This window comes from Sapajus apella, unplaced genomic scaffold, assembly GCF_009761245.1.
Source record: "Sapajus apella isolate SASKATOON/1434 unplaced genomic scaffold, GSC_monkey_1.0 scaffold8, whole genome shotgun sequence".
In the NCBI taxonomy this organism is placed as follows: Eukaryota; Metazoa; Chordata; class Mammalia; order Primates; family Cebidae; genus Sapajus; species Sapajus apella.
The window spans coordinates 31,796,723-31,811,520 of NW_022436948.1; positions in this window are offsets into that span (position 1 = coordinate 31,796,723).

Sequence of the window (14,798 nt, forward strand, 5' to 3'; positions counted from 1 at the left end):
CGAAAATCAGCAAACACTACAAACAAACACTTGTCTTAGAGAGCCCATTTACCAGCACAGGACTAGCCCAGGTATTGGATAATTTGGGACCCAGATAAACCACGTTTTATGGGGAAATTATGTAATTAATTGTGAAGAAATTATTTAAGCCATCTGGACTTCAGTTTCCTCAGCTGAAAAATAATGGTAAAACCTGTTTCAGAGTGTTTTTGGGGAAATACCCAAATTGAGTGTTTCATCTGTTTCCTGCCAAGACCTTTTCCCAACACACATATTTCTTCAAGTTTCTGCTATTCCTTCAGAATACTTTTATTTTCATTTGGAGGCAATATCCTTTACCTATTTGATTACATTGATAACAACAGTATTTCAAATATGAACAGCACTTTGAAGGGGTAATTATAGCTTCCTAACAACTTTCAAATCACAGTCCATAACTGTCTGTCTATACAGGACAAACTTAGATTTGGGTATCATAAAATTGAAAAGGCTAATATATAATTTAATTAAATAGCAATGCCTACAAAAAACAACTGCAGTGGCATAGAACATACTAAACACCAAATTTGAACTGAATATATGGTTATATTTGAAATGAGATAAATATGAGTGGAAATCTGAGTGCTGTCTTCATGATGCCTGGGAAAGTAGAAGGCTTGTGAGATTTGATCAGAAGATTTCAGGTCTGGCTTTAGCTTACTCCTATATATTGTGTCTTGTGGATAAATCATTCAGCCTAACTTTTAAGCACATATCTGAGGACCAGAAATCCAAATATCTGTTACATATACATGCACATTTACCTTAAATATTGAATTAGATAATATCTCTATAATCATTTTATAAGAGGCAAATTAATGTTAAAAAAAAATAAGATATGTTATACCTTAGCAGTTAGACTACAACTGCTAATATGGTGCCTTTCTATTTTTAAAAATGTCAAATTGTCCTAAGCTATTTGATATAGTTTGGATGTTTATCCCATCTATATCTCACACTGAAATGTGGTTCCCAGTGTTGAAGGTGTGGGAGGTGTTGGATCATGGGGACAGATCTCTTTTAAGTGGCTTAGCACCATCCCCTTGGTGAAAAGCGAGTTCTTGCTCTATTAGTTCACATGAGGGTTGGCTGTTTAAAAGAAGCCCGGCACCCTCTCCCACCTCTCTCTTGCTCGCCCTATCACCATGTGACATGATGGCTCCCCTCTGCTTTCCGCCATAATTTTGTTTCCTGAGGCGCCCACCAGAAACATTATGCTTCCTGTACAGCCTCCAAAACTGTGAACCAAATACCCCTCTTTTCTTTAGAAATTACCCACTCTCAGGTATTCCTTCATAGCAGCACAGAACAAACTAACACACCATCTGTACTGTGTTGGTTTAGACGGATTTCTACCTAAAAGGATGGGGAAAGCAAAATGACCTTTAAGATTCTTCTTAAGTTTAAAATTGTGAAATCTTAAAATACCTATTTGAATTGCAAAGTGGCAGAATATCAGAGGAAAGAGTATTCATTTATGAAAAATTGGGATGATATAAATAATTTGAGATTTCCACGTAAATCACGGTGTGTGTCAAAGAACTAAGAGCAATTAATTTCTTACGTTTTGCAGGAACCAATCAAAGGCCTCAAAATCCCAATGGAAAAAATGTTTATATCCTAAGGGAACATCTTAAGTGATGACAGTTAGTAGCTCTAATTAATTCTGAAATTCATCTTAATCTACTGACCAAGACACCCATAAGTGTTCAAGAAAAATGCTAGTATTGGTAAATTAATTGTCCTACACTAGTAACAAAGCCACAGTTAGCATATTTAGATAAATATTCTTAAGAGGGAAAGCTTATTTCTTAACCATTTCTGTAGTTATCTTTAATTGAATGATAATATTGCATAGCGGTTCAAAGCACATTATCACAGATTCTGGAGCCAGGCTGTTCAGGTTCAAATCATAGATCAGCCTCTTGCCAGATGTATAATTTTGGGCAATGTGTCTAATCTTTCTGTGCCTCGGTTTCCTTACCTATAAAATGAGGAGAGCAATAACAGTACCTTTGTTATGGCTTTAGTATTATCAAGATCAAATGAGTTCAATTATGCAAATCACTTTGAAAACTGGATGGCATATATTTTGTCATTGCCGTTGTGGTGAGAGGCTGATGCCGCCGCCTCCTCTAGCATGCTCCCTATTCCTAGTCTTCAAAAAAGCACTCACAGAGTCACGCATCTGCCTAACATTTTGTATTCCATACCTTAATCCCTTTTTTGGAGAGGAATGCTGGTCTCTATTAGCCTAAAATTAAGACTTTTCTCACTACCTCTATAATATATTCCATCAAACACTCTATTAATAGTTTACATATTTGATATAATTTAATATTCACTAATACCTGTAATGGAAGCATATTATTACACAAAACCAAAAAAAGGAGGCCCGAATACTTTAAGTAACTTGCTCATGGTTACCTGTGTGGTATGTGTAAGCTAAAACTTCCACCCAGATTTGATCATTGAACAACTCATACTCCTAAACTAAGCTGTGATGACAAAATCAGAGCAGCAGTAGCCTGCAGGAGCTAGCGCTGGTTGAAATTGGTAAGAGGTAACTTACTAGGATGATAAAACATGGTCTGCATTGCGATTGAGGCAGTGGTTACATCATACATACATTTCTCAAAATTGCCAAACCATACACTTAACACTTGCGCACTCCTTTTCCACACTTCTTTGTTAACTATGCACTTTATGTGCATTTTGCTCTATATAAAACATATGCCTCCAAACCCTTATGTTCTTTATGCTACTATGCTTCCTTACCCCCAAGAAGCCATAGTAGTGACCCAAAGGAATTGTTTTCTGTTGGGGAAAGCAGCAAAAGAGAAAGGACATACAGAGTGCCTACATAAACTGGTTATGAGTAACATATAAACAAGGAACAACAGACACAGAAGGCCTCAGGAGGCCTCTGAGGAGGAAAGCCTCTCCATGCCTCATGTTCCAGTACAGGGTAACCTAGGCTCTGTTACCACAAACATTGTGCTCAAGGATATAAAAACCCTTCATAGCACTATCACATAGCCAGACATGTAGGCTCCTTGTAAGGCCCTAGTTCTACCAGCTGCACATAGATAATAAACTGAGGATAACCACATGTTCTTGTTTTGTTAAACTCCCAAACCTCCACTGTTATCAGTCTTTAGAATGACACATCAGTTCTGGCTCACTGATTTACTTCTGGCTCACTGACTCACTCCACCACCACTCCACCCCTACCCTATAGATCAAAGTGATTGTAATCAATAAATAGTGTGAATAATCAAAGCTCGGGGCCTTCACTGTCGCCTCCAGAGTAATAGTGATTGCCCCCGGTCCCAGTGTCTTTCTTAATTTGTCTTTTTCTCATTCCTTTGCTGCCACAAAACTCGGAGTACCCACTGGTGATGTAGGGCTGGCTCCCTACATTCTGGTGCTCAGGGTGGGGCTCACGGATCCCTACGTTCCGGCATCTGATGTGTGGGGTTCACGGATCCCTATGTTCTGGCATCTGATGTGTGGGGTTCACGGATCCCTACGTTCCGGCATCTGATGTGTGGGGTTCACGGATCCCTATGTTCTGGCATCTGATGTGTGGGGCTCACGGATCCCTACGTTCCGGCATCTGATGTGTGGGGCTCACGGATCCCTATGTTCTGGCATCTGATGTGTGGGGCTCATGGATTCCCTAGTTTTCCTACTCCTTTACTATTGTGGTTACACCAACTTTGTGCTACACGATTACTTGTGTTTTCAAGATTTTACAATATTTATTGATCTTGCTTACAGCATGGATTTCCCAATAACACAGACCATAAGTTTTACTTATTTTCTTCAGCAACTGCATCTAGCTATATATAAACTCATCTAGAAACATGATATGCGGGCAAGGTGCAGTGACTCATGCCTGCAATTGCAGCAGTTTGGAAGGCCAAGGATCACCTAAGTTAAGGAGTTCAAGAACAGCCTGACCAGTATGGTGAAACCCTGCCTCTAGTAAAAATACAAAAAATTAGTTGGGTGTGGGAGTGTAGGCCTTCAATCCCAGACACTTGGGAGGCCTTGGCATATTAATCTCTTGAAGCTAGGAGGCAGATGTTGCAGTGACCTGAAATCATACCATTGCATTCCAGCCTGGGTGACAGAACAAGACCCTGTATCAGAAAAAAAACAAAACAAGAAAAGACACATGAGTATGATTTGGCATGCATCTTTCTATTCAAGTCTCTCTATCCCTAACTGGTGAATAAAGCTATCAGAGAGGCCAAGGCAGGAGAATCACTCAAACCCAGGAGGCAGAGGTTGCAGTGAGTGCAGACTGAACCACTGCACTCCAGCCTGGGGACAGAGTGAGACTGTCTTGAAAAAATAAAATAAATTGAAGTGTTAATGGTAAATAATTTTACGCTTTTATAGGACTAATGCCATTAATTTGGGAATAAAATAATTTCCATTAATTTATGAAAGACAATTTCTTTCTCACTGTGATAACAACTGAAAATGCAAAGCGCCCCCTATACACACATGTATACACAAACACACACACCCATGCATGCACACACACAGATACACAGGAGAAGGGGTCACTTCAATAGGAGAATAATAATTTTTCATATTGTCTCTCGTTTACTTATAAAATAATAATGTGGAGAAGCCCTAATTTTGAATGTTGTACTGTGCAAAGTATAAAAACATGGTCACTGGACTTATCAGACGATGATCATCAAGAAGCAGATGATCCTACAGCTTGAAAACAAAATGCAGCACTAGGTCGTACTTTAATGCACCTGTAGCTTTCTATGTATGGTTTAGAAACAGGAGGGTAACAAAATAAGGGTGAGGGGTATCTCCAGCACTTTCTTTAACATATGTACCAAGCTTTGTCCTTTATGTGGAAGAACTTATGTTGCATTTAGGGAAAGGATTGTTGAATCTGGACTTTTATTTACTGTCTCTGGAATTTGGTATTTATTGTTGGGATAGTGGTGTGTCTGTGTGTGTGTGTGTGTGTGTGTGGTGTTTGTATGTGTGTGTCCCAGATGACTAGAAATAACAGAGAAGAATATACAAAGCTCACATTAAATCAACCAGATCAAGACTTAGAGGGCTAAATTTCATCCTAGACAGACCTATTAAAAAGTACCACAACCTGTTCCACATACTCTAAAATTAATAACTTAGACTTTGGCATATGTACTGCTGATGGCTATTTTACCCTAGAGATTTTGCAAGTGGAAGAAGAAGAACTAAACCTGGAGTTAAAAAAAAGCCCATGTGTATTCATCTGAAGATTATAGGCGTGACTGGGATATTTATGTAGCAGACGTTTGAAGAAAGATACTGTCTCTGAAATGGGAGATTTGAGCAAAGCTAGGATCTAGAATGTATCTTAGGAATGATCACTTCAAAATAGTTCGGATACTCTCTCTTGGCCTATGTGAAAATCTCATTTGTCGTGCAATTGTCTAGCTTTCATAGTGTTTTTCCATTCAGCAACTTCCAATTCTTCAGTTAAGTCTCAAGTACCAGTATTGCCTTTTTTAATTTGTTTTTTGTTTTGAGACAGAGTTTCACTCCTGTTGCCCAGCCTGGAGTGCAGTGGTGCAATCTTGACTCACTGCAACCTCTGCCTCCCAGATTCAAGCGATTCTCCTGCCTCAGTCTTCTGATCCAGTAGCTGGGATTACAGGCATGCGACACCACGCCCAGCTAATTTGGCAATTTTTTTTTTTTTTTTTTTTTTTTTTTTTTTTTTTTAGTGGAGACAGGGTTTCTCCATGTTGTTCAGGATGGTCTGGAACTCTAGTTTTCTGGAACTCAGGTGATCTGCCCACCTCATCCTCCCAAGTGCTGGATTACAGGCATGAGCCACCGCGCCCAGCTTCAAGTACCAGTAAAGCCTTCTATGGCGATGAAAAGCAGAATAAGAGGAACGGATCATGAATGTAAGTGTTGGTTATCCTGCTTGGGCCCTTTTAATGAGGAAATTTAGAAAAAGTTTTCATAGTTAATAATTCGTACAGAATGTCTCTATGGCTCTTAATAGATGGCAAAATGTCTGTTAGAGCTTCAAATGAAACAACAGTTGACACAGGCAAATAGAAATGAGTATTCAAAAATTCTTTTCTTCCCAACACATTACAGCAAGATTACCTTTTAAGGAAATTAGAAAGGTAATACAGCTCTGAACAAGTAAATATAGTAAATATACAATACTGACATTATTAAGTCTTTTTGTCTCTTTTTAAAAATCTCAAATCTGAAATGCAGTACTTTGAGCTTTAAATGAAAAAACAAAAATAGTCAAAGAGGCTTGTCTGCAATGGATTAATATCTGTAGAGTCATCCTAGGTAAGACGCATTGGCCACCTGTGAAAAAATCATTGTATATGTGGGATGTCCAGACAGAAATTGGGTTCCTATTGTTATGCTTATTGAAATATGAAGTGCCAGCATTGTCATGATTTTATTATTATGACATGTCATCTGAAAGAAAATCACATTTTTGACCCACTGATGAATGAACATTTAAGCCCTGCAAATGTATTTCCATTTGAACTTTATATTTCTTTATTACTTCAAGTGACATTGGTTTCGCTGCCCTCAGTATAAACCACATACATTTCATTCATAGGGAAAAAAACTTCACATATGCCATATCAGTTTATATTGTAAAGGAGCAAAGAAACCCCTAAAACCTTATTATCTTTATAAATAACTTGATAATCTGTTGTGTACAGGGCATTAAAAATCTCTCTTCTAAACTTGCTTATTATCTAGTTAGGGAGGCAAGAAAAAATACCAAGATAAATAATAACGCAAGGCAGCATAAGCTAAATATATTCATTGAATTTTTTAAAAACATCTTAAGTAAATTTCTTTTTCTTCTTCAGGGTATAAAGAAGCATACTGGGCATTGAGAAAGTTAAAAAATTTTTTTTTTTAAGTTAAAAAAATGATCCTGTTTTAAAGACTTTTTTAAAGATAAAGAAATGATCCTTTAAAAAAACTTTTCAGTTTAGTTGGTAAGGCACGGAGAATATGAATGCAAGGAGTGACTCAGAAGAGAAAGAATATGAGGACTAGCTAAATCTAGTGCATTCAGATTTTAAAGGTAGAAAACTGATTTTGTTTTGCTTCCTTAAAAATCCTTATAGAATATCATGTTAGGGAATCCTTCACATGTATTCTTGATATGGAGAACAAATCAGATGAATAATGCTATAACAATGATGGCTAATATTTTTTGAGTATCACCTACGCGCTAGGCACTGTCTTGAATTTTTCATTGCCTCTTTAGTTTTATTTCACACAAGGACTACATGCTTTCTGCGATTGCAGTGCTGACTGTCTGAGGAGCATCTTAATTGCCTCAGTGACAAAAGACTCCAGAAAGATAGAACAAAATGTATACAGCATGTTTCCTTCTCAAAGAATCTAAAAACTGCCCAGAAGATAAGAACGGTAAATGAAAAAAAACTAAATTAAAAGAATTTGTCCTAAATTCCTCGACAATATTGCAAAGCACAGTAGAGGTTAGAAGGATGTAAGCTTTGGACTGAAGTAACTATGAAATACTTCAGGAGGAGACAGCAGATGAGTTGGTCTTTGAATGATGGATAAGGCTGAAGGATAGGGTTGTAGGAACCATTTCAAGTGTAGTATTAGGTTGTGCAAAAGTAATAAAGTCTTCAGATATGGGGAGGGAAGGGTCAAAAATGTTTAGCAATTTTGATAAGAACTTTGAAGTCAGTCTTTAGTTCAAATCTACCCATTTACTATTCCCCTTCTGTGTGACCTAACAAATATAATCCCTCCATTTTTTCATCTAGAAAATGGAAAAATACTGATGTAATAATGTTTTACAAAATTAAATGGAATATCACATCAGAAAGCCTGCCACATGCACAGACTTTAAAAAATAATAGTAATAAGTTGGTGAGTGAGTTTACTGCTAACAGTCAGGTACTGGCTAGGGAATATCAAGGGACATGGCTTACTGCATAGCAACAGTCCTTCAAGAAAACGTTGAGTTTGATGAGTTATCACACCCTATAATCCTGTGAGCTTTGTTTTTATTGATAAGTGTTCATTCTGTTTTGCAAAAGTGTTACCATTTTGGAGGGAGTTTTACAAGGGCAACTTGAGCCAGTCAGTTTAAAAGATTGGTAAAAATATCTCTCATTCTTAGGTACTCAATTGATGTTTTTTCCTCACATTGGGAAGAAACAGTTGTCTACTTTGGTTATAGTATGGAGCCCAGACATGCGAGGGAGTTATGAAAGATAAGGCTAAAAATGCAGTTTAAAAATAGATTTAAAGAACCTTATGCCAGAGTGACAAATTTTCCACATCACGGTCACCTACTTGCTTACTCATCTAGATCCATAAATATTTTCAACTTAGCTGTCACTTCCTCTATGAAATCCTGATTCTTTTAACTATAACTAATCAGTTCCATTTTACAATGTGGCTGAACTCTACAAATTCATTGCATTTTACCTAGTTTACATCATTATGTCCTCATCCTGGATGGTAAATTCTGTACATAGACTATATCTTATTCATTGTATTTTAATCTATTAGGTCCCTATGAAATCTGTCACATAATAGATTCTCAAAGAATCCTCCTAAATTTCAGTTGTGCTACTCAACCTGTTTTAGCGCTGAATCTCCCAATCACTTGTTGCTGAACCATTAAGATAGCTTTTTCACTTTTCCACAAATCTCAAAATTATAGAGGCAGTTTTGGTTCAACATGTAAACTCAGCACACATATGCTGTTCCTGAGATTTCTGTAGGGTTGGTCATGGCTGCAAGATTATGCCAAAAACATTTTTTAATGTTATTAAACTCAGACAAAGGAAAGATCAGTAGTTAAGGAAGTAGTGGATGATAGATTTCAACAAACTTCTGAAAGATTAAGCACAGTTGGACAAGCGGTGATAATAAAACAAAGAATCAGAAGTCCTTACCTAGAATATAGGTTGAGAGAGCAATAGCAGTGGAGGGAGAGCATGCATCCATGGGATAACCCTATAAAGAAAGGATTCAACAGCATCAGGGTATGCCAGAGTTAGAGGCGGGACTGAAAACATGAGAATGAGTGAAGGTCTCTATAGGAAACAATTTCCTCTCATCTCCACCACCCCATCTTTCAGATAATAGACATTCATCCGCTAGCCAAAAAAATTTAGTGTTATTATCTAAATAAATGGAACACACTTTCTGGACAAAATTAGGACAGTTCAAAGCAAAGTCTTTATCTCAGCATTTAGGTGTCACTCAAAATGACGTCTGGAACCTTATCAACTCACTCCAAAGCCATTTGAGAAGGGCTGCTCTTATGTACAAAAACCCAGTCAACCTTTCCACTGAACTTATTATTAAATATAAATTTAAAAAACAAGGATAAGAAGACATTAAAACATGCAACATAATTCTGGAATAAGCAACCATACTTCACTCCAAAGAAACAGTGGTGTGAGACTTCAGTCTTTCAGGATGTAATAACTTCAAAGACTATAAAGCAATGTCTTCGAAATTGTAAGAGAAAATGTTTTTCAATCTAAAATTTTATATACAGATAAGCTATCAATATTGCATAAGACAGAGTAAAGACATTTTTACACTCTAGTTTCAGAAAATTTATCGCATTGCTTAAGAAATAAATAAAGCTACTTACGCAGATCAAGATAATAAAAGAGACAGAGGAAATACGAGGAAAAAAAAAAACAGAAAACAGAAGAGCAGGAAGGAAACCGTTTTCACACTCCACTTCACTCCTCCAAATCCATCTTGTCATGCTGACACCAGGCCCTGACTGATATACCAATCTGACAGGCACTTTAGTCCCTCCCAAGAGGCAGAGACATAACCTTCCATAAACTTCTTCACCAGCTCACCTCTGCAACACTACCTGGAAGCTGAACGTGCTTGGCTTTCTAAAAGGCCCTCCAAGTGCCAACTTATTTACCCTTGCCAGTGCTTCAGGGAGGGTTGCTTTTGTGTGACTTTTCTACTCCCTTTTCCAGACCTTACTTCCCTAGTTCCTCTCAAAATTATCTAAACTATAATTTCTGTAAGGAATGACTTATTACACATTTAATAATATTTATAGTGGATCTGCTTCTCTCATTCAAATTGGATTGAAACAAGCCCTTTAGGAAGAGTATATAAGCCAAACACATTATTTGCTCTTACACTAAACATCATTTGCAGTCTCATACTAAACTAGACACTGTTTACTGTTTTTCAGGTTTTAGAATAAACCTGTGGAAAAATCTTGATTGAACTATGGTGTTAAAATAGGCATAGCTATCAGCATTTAGAGGTAAAACTGGGTGGAGGACATATAATGAGGATTGGATCTACTGATGCCTTTAATTTCCAGATTAAAGTATGAACTGAGGCATACTGTATGACGTTGCAGAGTGGATTAATGAAGAAACTTGGAATAGAGGTACTTGAAATTATTTGGTAGGAGGAAGAAGCAGGGCAAGGAAGATAGTGTAATTAAACATACTCTTTATTAATCATTATAAAAACATATACAAGAAACTGAAGACTGAAGAATCAGGAAATTGCAGCACAAGCATATTAGTTAGAGATGCCGCTTCGATTATTGAAAGACTAAACAAAGAAATGGTTATTTCTAAAAGATCAATAGCAGATAAGATTAGTTCCTTTGGAACAAAATCAGAACACAGGGATTGGAAGGGATTGAAAAAGCTTTCACATCTCCCCATACACCTTTCTGTAGGGACTGAACGGTGTATTATATGTGTATTAGTTTGCTAGGGCCTCCATAACAATATACCACAGACTTGGTGGCTTAGACAACGGAAACTGATTTTCTCACAGTTCTGGAGACTGGAAGTCAAGGTCGAGATGGTGAAAGGATTGGTTCCTACTGAAGCCTTTCTCCTCGGCTTACAGATACTTTTCTTCTTGCCGTGTCGTCATATGGTCTTTTTCCTTGTCTGCTCATTGCTAGTATCTTTTCCTCTTCTTTTTCTTTTTTAATTACTATACTTTAATTTCTGGGGTAAATGTGCATACTGTGCAGGTCTCTTATATAGGTATGCACAGGCCATGATGGTTTGCTGCAGCCATTCCCCTGTCATCTACATCAGGTATTTTTCCTAATGTCATCCCTTCCTAATCCCCTTACCCCTGCTATCCCTCCTCTAGCCTCCAATCCCCCAGAAGGCCTCAGCATGTGATATTCCCCTCCCTGTGTCCATGTGTTCTCATTGTCCAACACCCACTTATGAGTGAGAACATGCGGTGTTTGGTTTTCTGTTCTTGTGTTAGTTTGCTGAGAATGATGGTTTCCAGGTTCATCCATGTCCCTGCAAAGGACATGAACTCCTCCTTTTTTTGGCTGCATAGTATTCATGGTACATATGTGCCACATTTTCTTTACGCAGTCTATCATTGATGGGCATTTGGGTTGGTTCCAGGTCTTTGCTATTGTAAACAATGCTTCAATGAACATACATATACATGTGTCTTTGTAATAGAATGATTTATAATCCTTTTGGTATATACCCAGTAATGGGATTGCTGGGTCAAATGGAATTTCTATTTCTAGGCCCTTGAGGAATCGCCACACTGTCTTCCACAATGGTTGAACTAATTTACACTCCTTCCAACAGTGTAAAAGTGTTCCTATTTCTCCACATCCTCTCTAGCATCTGTTGTCTCCAGATTTTTTTTTTTTTTTTTTTGAGATGGAGTTTCTCTCTTGTTACCCAGGCTGGAGTGCAATGGCGCGATCTCGGCTCACTGCAACCTCCGCCTCCTGGGTTCAGGCAATTCTCCTGCCTCAGCCTCCTGAGTAGCTGGGACTACAGGCACACACCACCATGCCCAGCTAATTTTTTGTATTTTTAGTAGAAACGGGGTTTCACCATGCTGACCAGGATGGTCTCTATCTCTTGACCTCGTGATCCACCCGCCTCGGCCTCCCAAAGTGCTGGGATTACAGGCTTGAGCCACCGCGCCCAGCCTTGTCTCCAGATTTTTTAATGATCACCATTCTACCTGGCGTGAGATGGTATCTCAACGTGGCTTTGATTTGCATTTCTCTAATGACATGTGATGATGAGCATGTTTTCATAAGTTTGTTGACCTCATATATGTCTTCTTTTGAAAACTATCTGTTCATATCCTTCGCCAGCTTTTTACTGGAGTTGTTTGTATTTTTTTCTTGTAAATTTGTTTAAGTTCTATGTAGATTCTAGATATTAGCCCTTTGTCAGATTGGTAGATTGCAAAATTTTTTCCCATTCTGTTGGTTATGGGTTCACTCTAATGACAGTTTCTTTTGCTGTGCAGAAGCTCTTAAGAGGTTTCTTTTTTTTTTTTTTTTTTTCTTTTTTTCTTTTGACATGGAGTCTCACTCTGTTGCCCAGGCTGGAATGCAATGGCATGATCTTGGCTCACTGCAACCTCTGCCTTCTGTTTTCAAGTGATTCTCCTGCCTCAGCCTCCCGAATAGCTGGGATTACAGGTGCCCGCCACCACGCTCAGCTACTTTTTGTATTTTTAGTAAAGATGGGGCTTCACCATGTTGACAAGGCTAGTCTCAAACTCCTAACCTCAGGAGATTTGCCCTCCTTGGCCTCTGCAAGTGCTGGGATTATAAGTGTGAGGCACCACACCTGGACCCCTTTTCCTGTTTTTACAAGGACACCAGTTCTGTTGGATTAGGGCCCCACCCTTATCTTATTTAACATTAATTTCCTTTTTAAAGGTTCCATCTCCAAATATGGTCACCTTGGAGGTTTGGGCCTCAACATACAAATTTTGGGGGGACACAATTCAGTACCTAAGGATTCTGTGAGTAGAATTTATAGTAACTAAATAATTTATTTTAATTTTAAAAATTTTAAAAGAGGTTGCCTCTGGAGTATAAGACTGAGCATGTAGGTGAGACAATGAGCTTTCTCATCTCACTTTAAGCCCTTGTATTCTATTTGATTCTTTTAATTGGGTACAAACATTTTTATATATTTAAAAAATAAACCAAAAAGAGAGAAAACTCATTGGCACTGTGATGGCCTCCTCTAGTGTGGAACTTCCAAGGCAGCTCCTACCCTTTTATTACGTCCCAAGTATCACATTTCTAAGCTCTAAAGATAGCTAGCAAAGCCTTTCATCTAAATTATTTTATTTTTTATTGCTCTTTTCTTTTTGTCAATTACTTTGACAACTGCGTATCTTATTTTTTCCTTTCTCTCCCCCTCGGTATTCTTATACTGTGGATTTTATGCGAATATTCTCATCTTTCTCAAAACAGCATAAATTCCTTTAGTACTGGGATGCTACCAGCCAGGAAGAACTGGCATTCTTCATAGATTGCAGTGGTTTGCACTTAGGAGGACCTTCCAAATAAGTAGCAAAATAAGGAAGAAATCAAGAGGGGAGAAACAACAAGGCTAATGAAAACATTTGCATAGGCTATAATCATATTCTCCCATTTCTTTTCTGTGTGCTAAAGAAAGCATATATTATTATATAAAACATAATATATTTCATGGCTAGACAACTGACACTATGGAGTGAGTAGAGGAGAATGTTTTGTAAGGATTGTCTAGAGAGACACATAATAATAAAGCTAAAGTGTGGAACCCAAAATCAATCATTCAACATTCAGCTGATACAAATGAATAAGAAGCAGATGTAGAGTTAAATCAGAGAAGCAGGATCAATATCGCTAAAATGCAAAATGAAATCAGCAATAAACTCTAGGGTCTAGTTACAGCCTAAACAAATCTGCTGTACATTTAGCTCCTGGCCAGATGTTTCTGGACGTAAAGGGAGGATTCTGTGAGTCCTGAGGAGGGGCATAGAGAGATCAAAGGCCTGAACTTTTCAGGCCTGCGGGAGTTGCTGTGTTCCATTTGAGGACCTATTTATAATGTAGAAATGTCAAGTCCATGTTGTTAGGCTAAACTGAATATGTATTTATTGTATTTGCATCAAGGAATACTGACACTGAGGTCTTGGTTGATGTTGGTATCAATTTCATTTTAATCCCAAATTCATAGAAGGCAAAGATAATGCATACTTTATTAAGGGGAGGCTTTATTTCCAATTTAAATATTTATAGTATTTGTCAGTTCAGTGCACATTGAAGACATTGATCTGACTTCAAAAGTCTAGCACAGAAACTGAACTGACTGCTGAGAACATGTTTATCCTTAACACAACACAAAGAATGACACCATGTTGCCATTGTTTGATCGTTCTGTGGCTATAAAATGCATTAATTGTATTTGAGCCCATGTCAAAACAATTATTGCAGCTTCAAGCTACCAATCAAATATTCAAGGTCAGTCCTTAAAGTTTTGCCATTTAATAAGTATTGATCAAGATCTGTAACAGAAGATGTGAGGCAGGAAGCTGCTGCCCTCAAAAAGCTCACGATCTACAGAGGCAAATTTACCATATATTTTTAAATTATGTCCCAATGCCAAGAACCCTGCAAGCTACCTTAGAAAACAGTACGGTACTAAACAACTGGCTATCTTGCCTCCATCACCATGCTGACCTTTACTGTAATTTAAGATGGATTCAGGATTAATGTATCAGAAATACAAAGGACAATCAAGAAATTTTAACTTTTTTCTTCAAATATGAAATTCAAGCTTAAAGATGGTGGAAAACATTTTTCCTTACATTTCTGATAGATAATTCTTTGTGGTTTCTGTCTGTCTCTCTCTCTCTCTCTCTCTCTCTCTCTCTGTGTGTGTGTG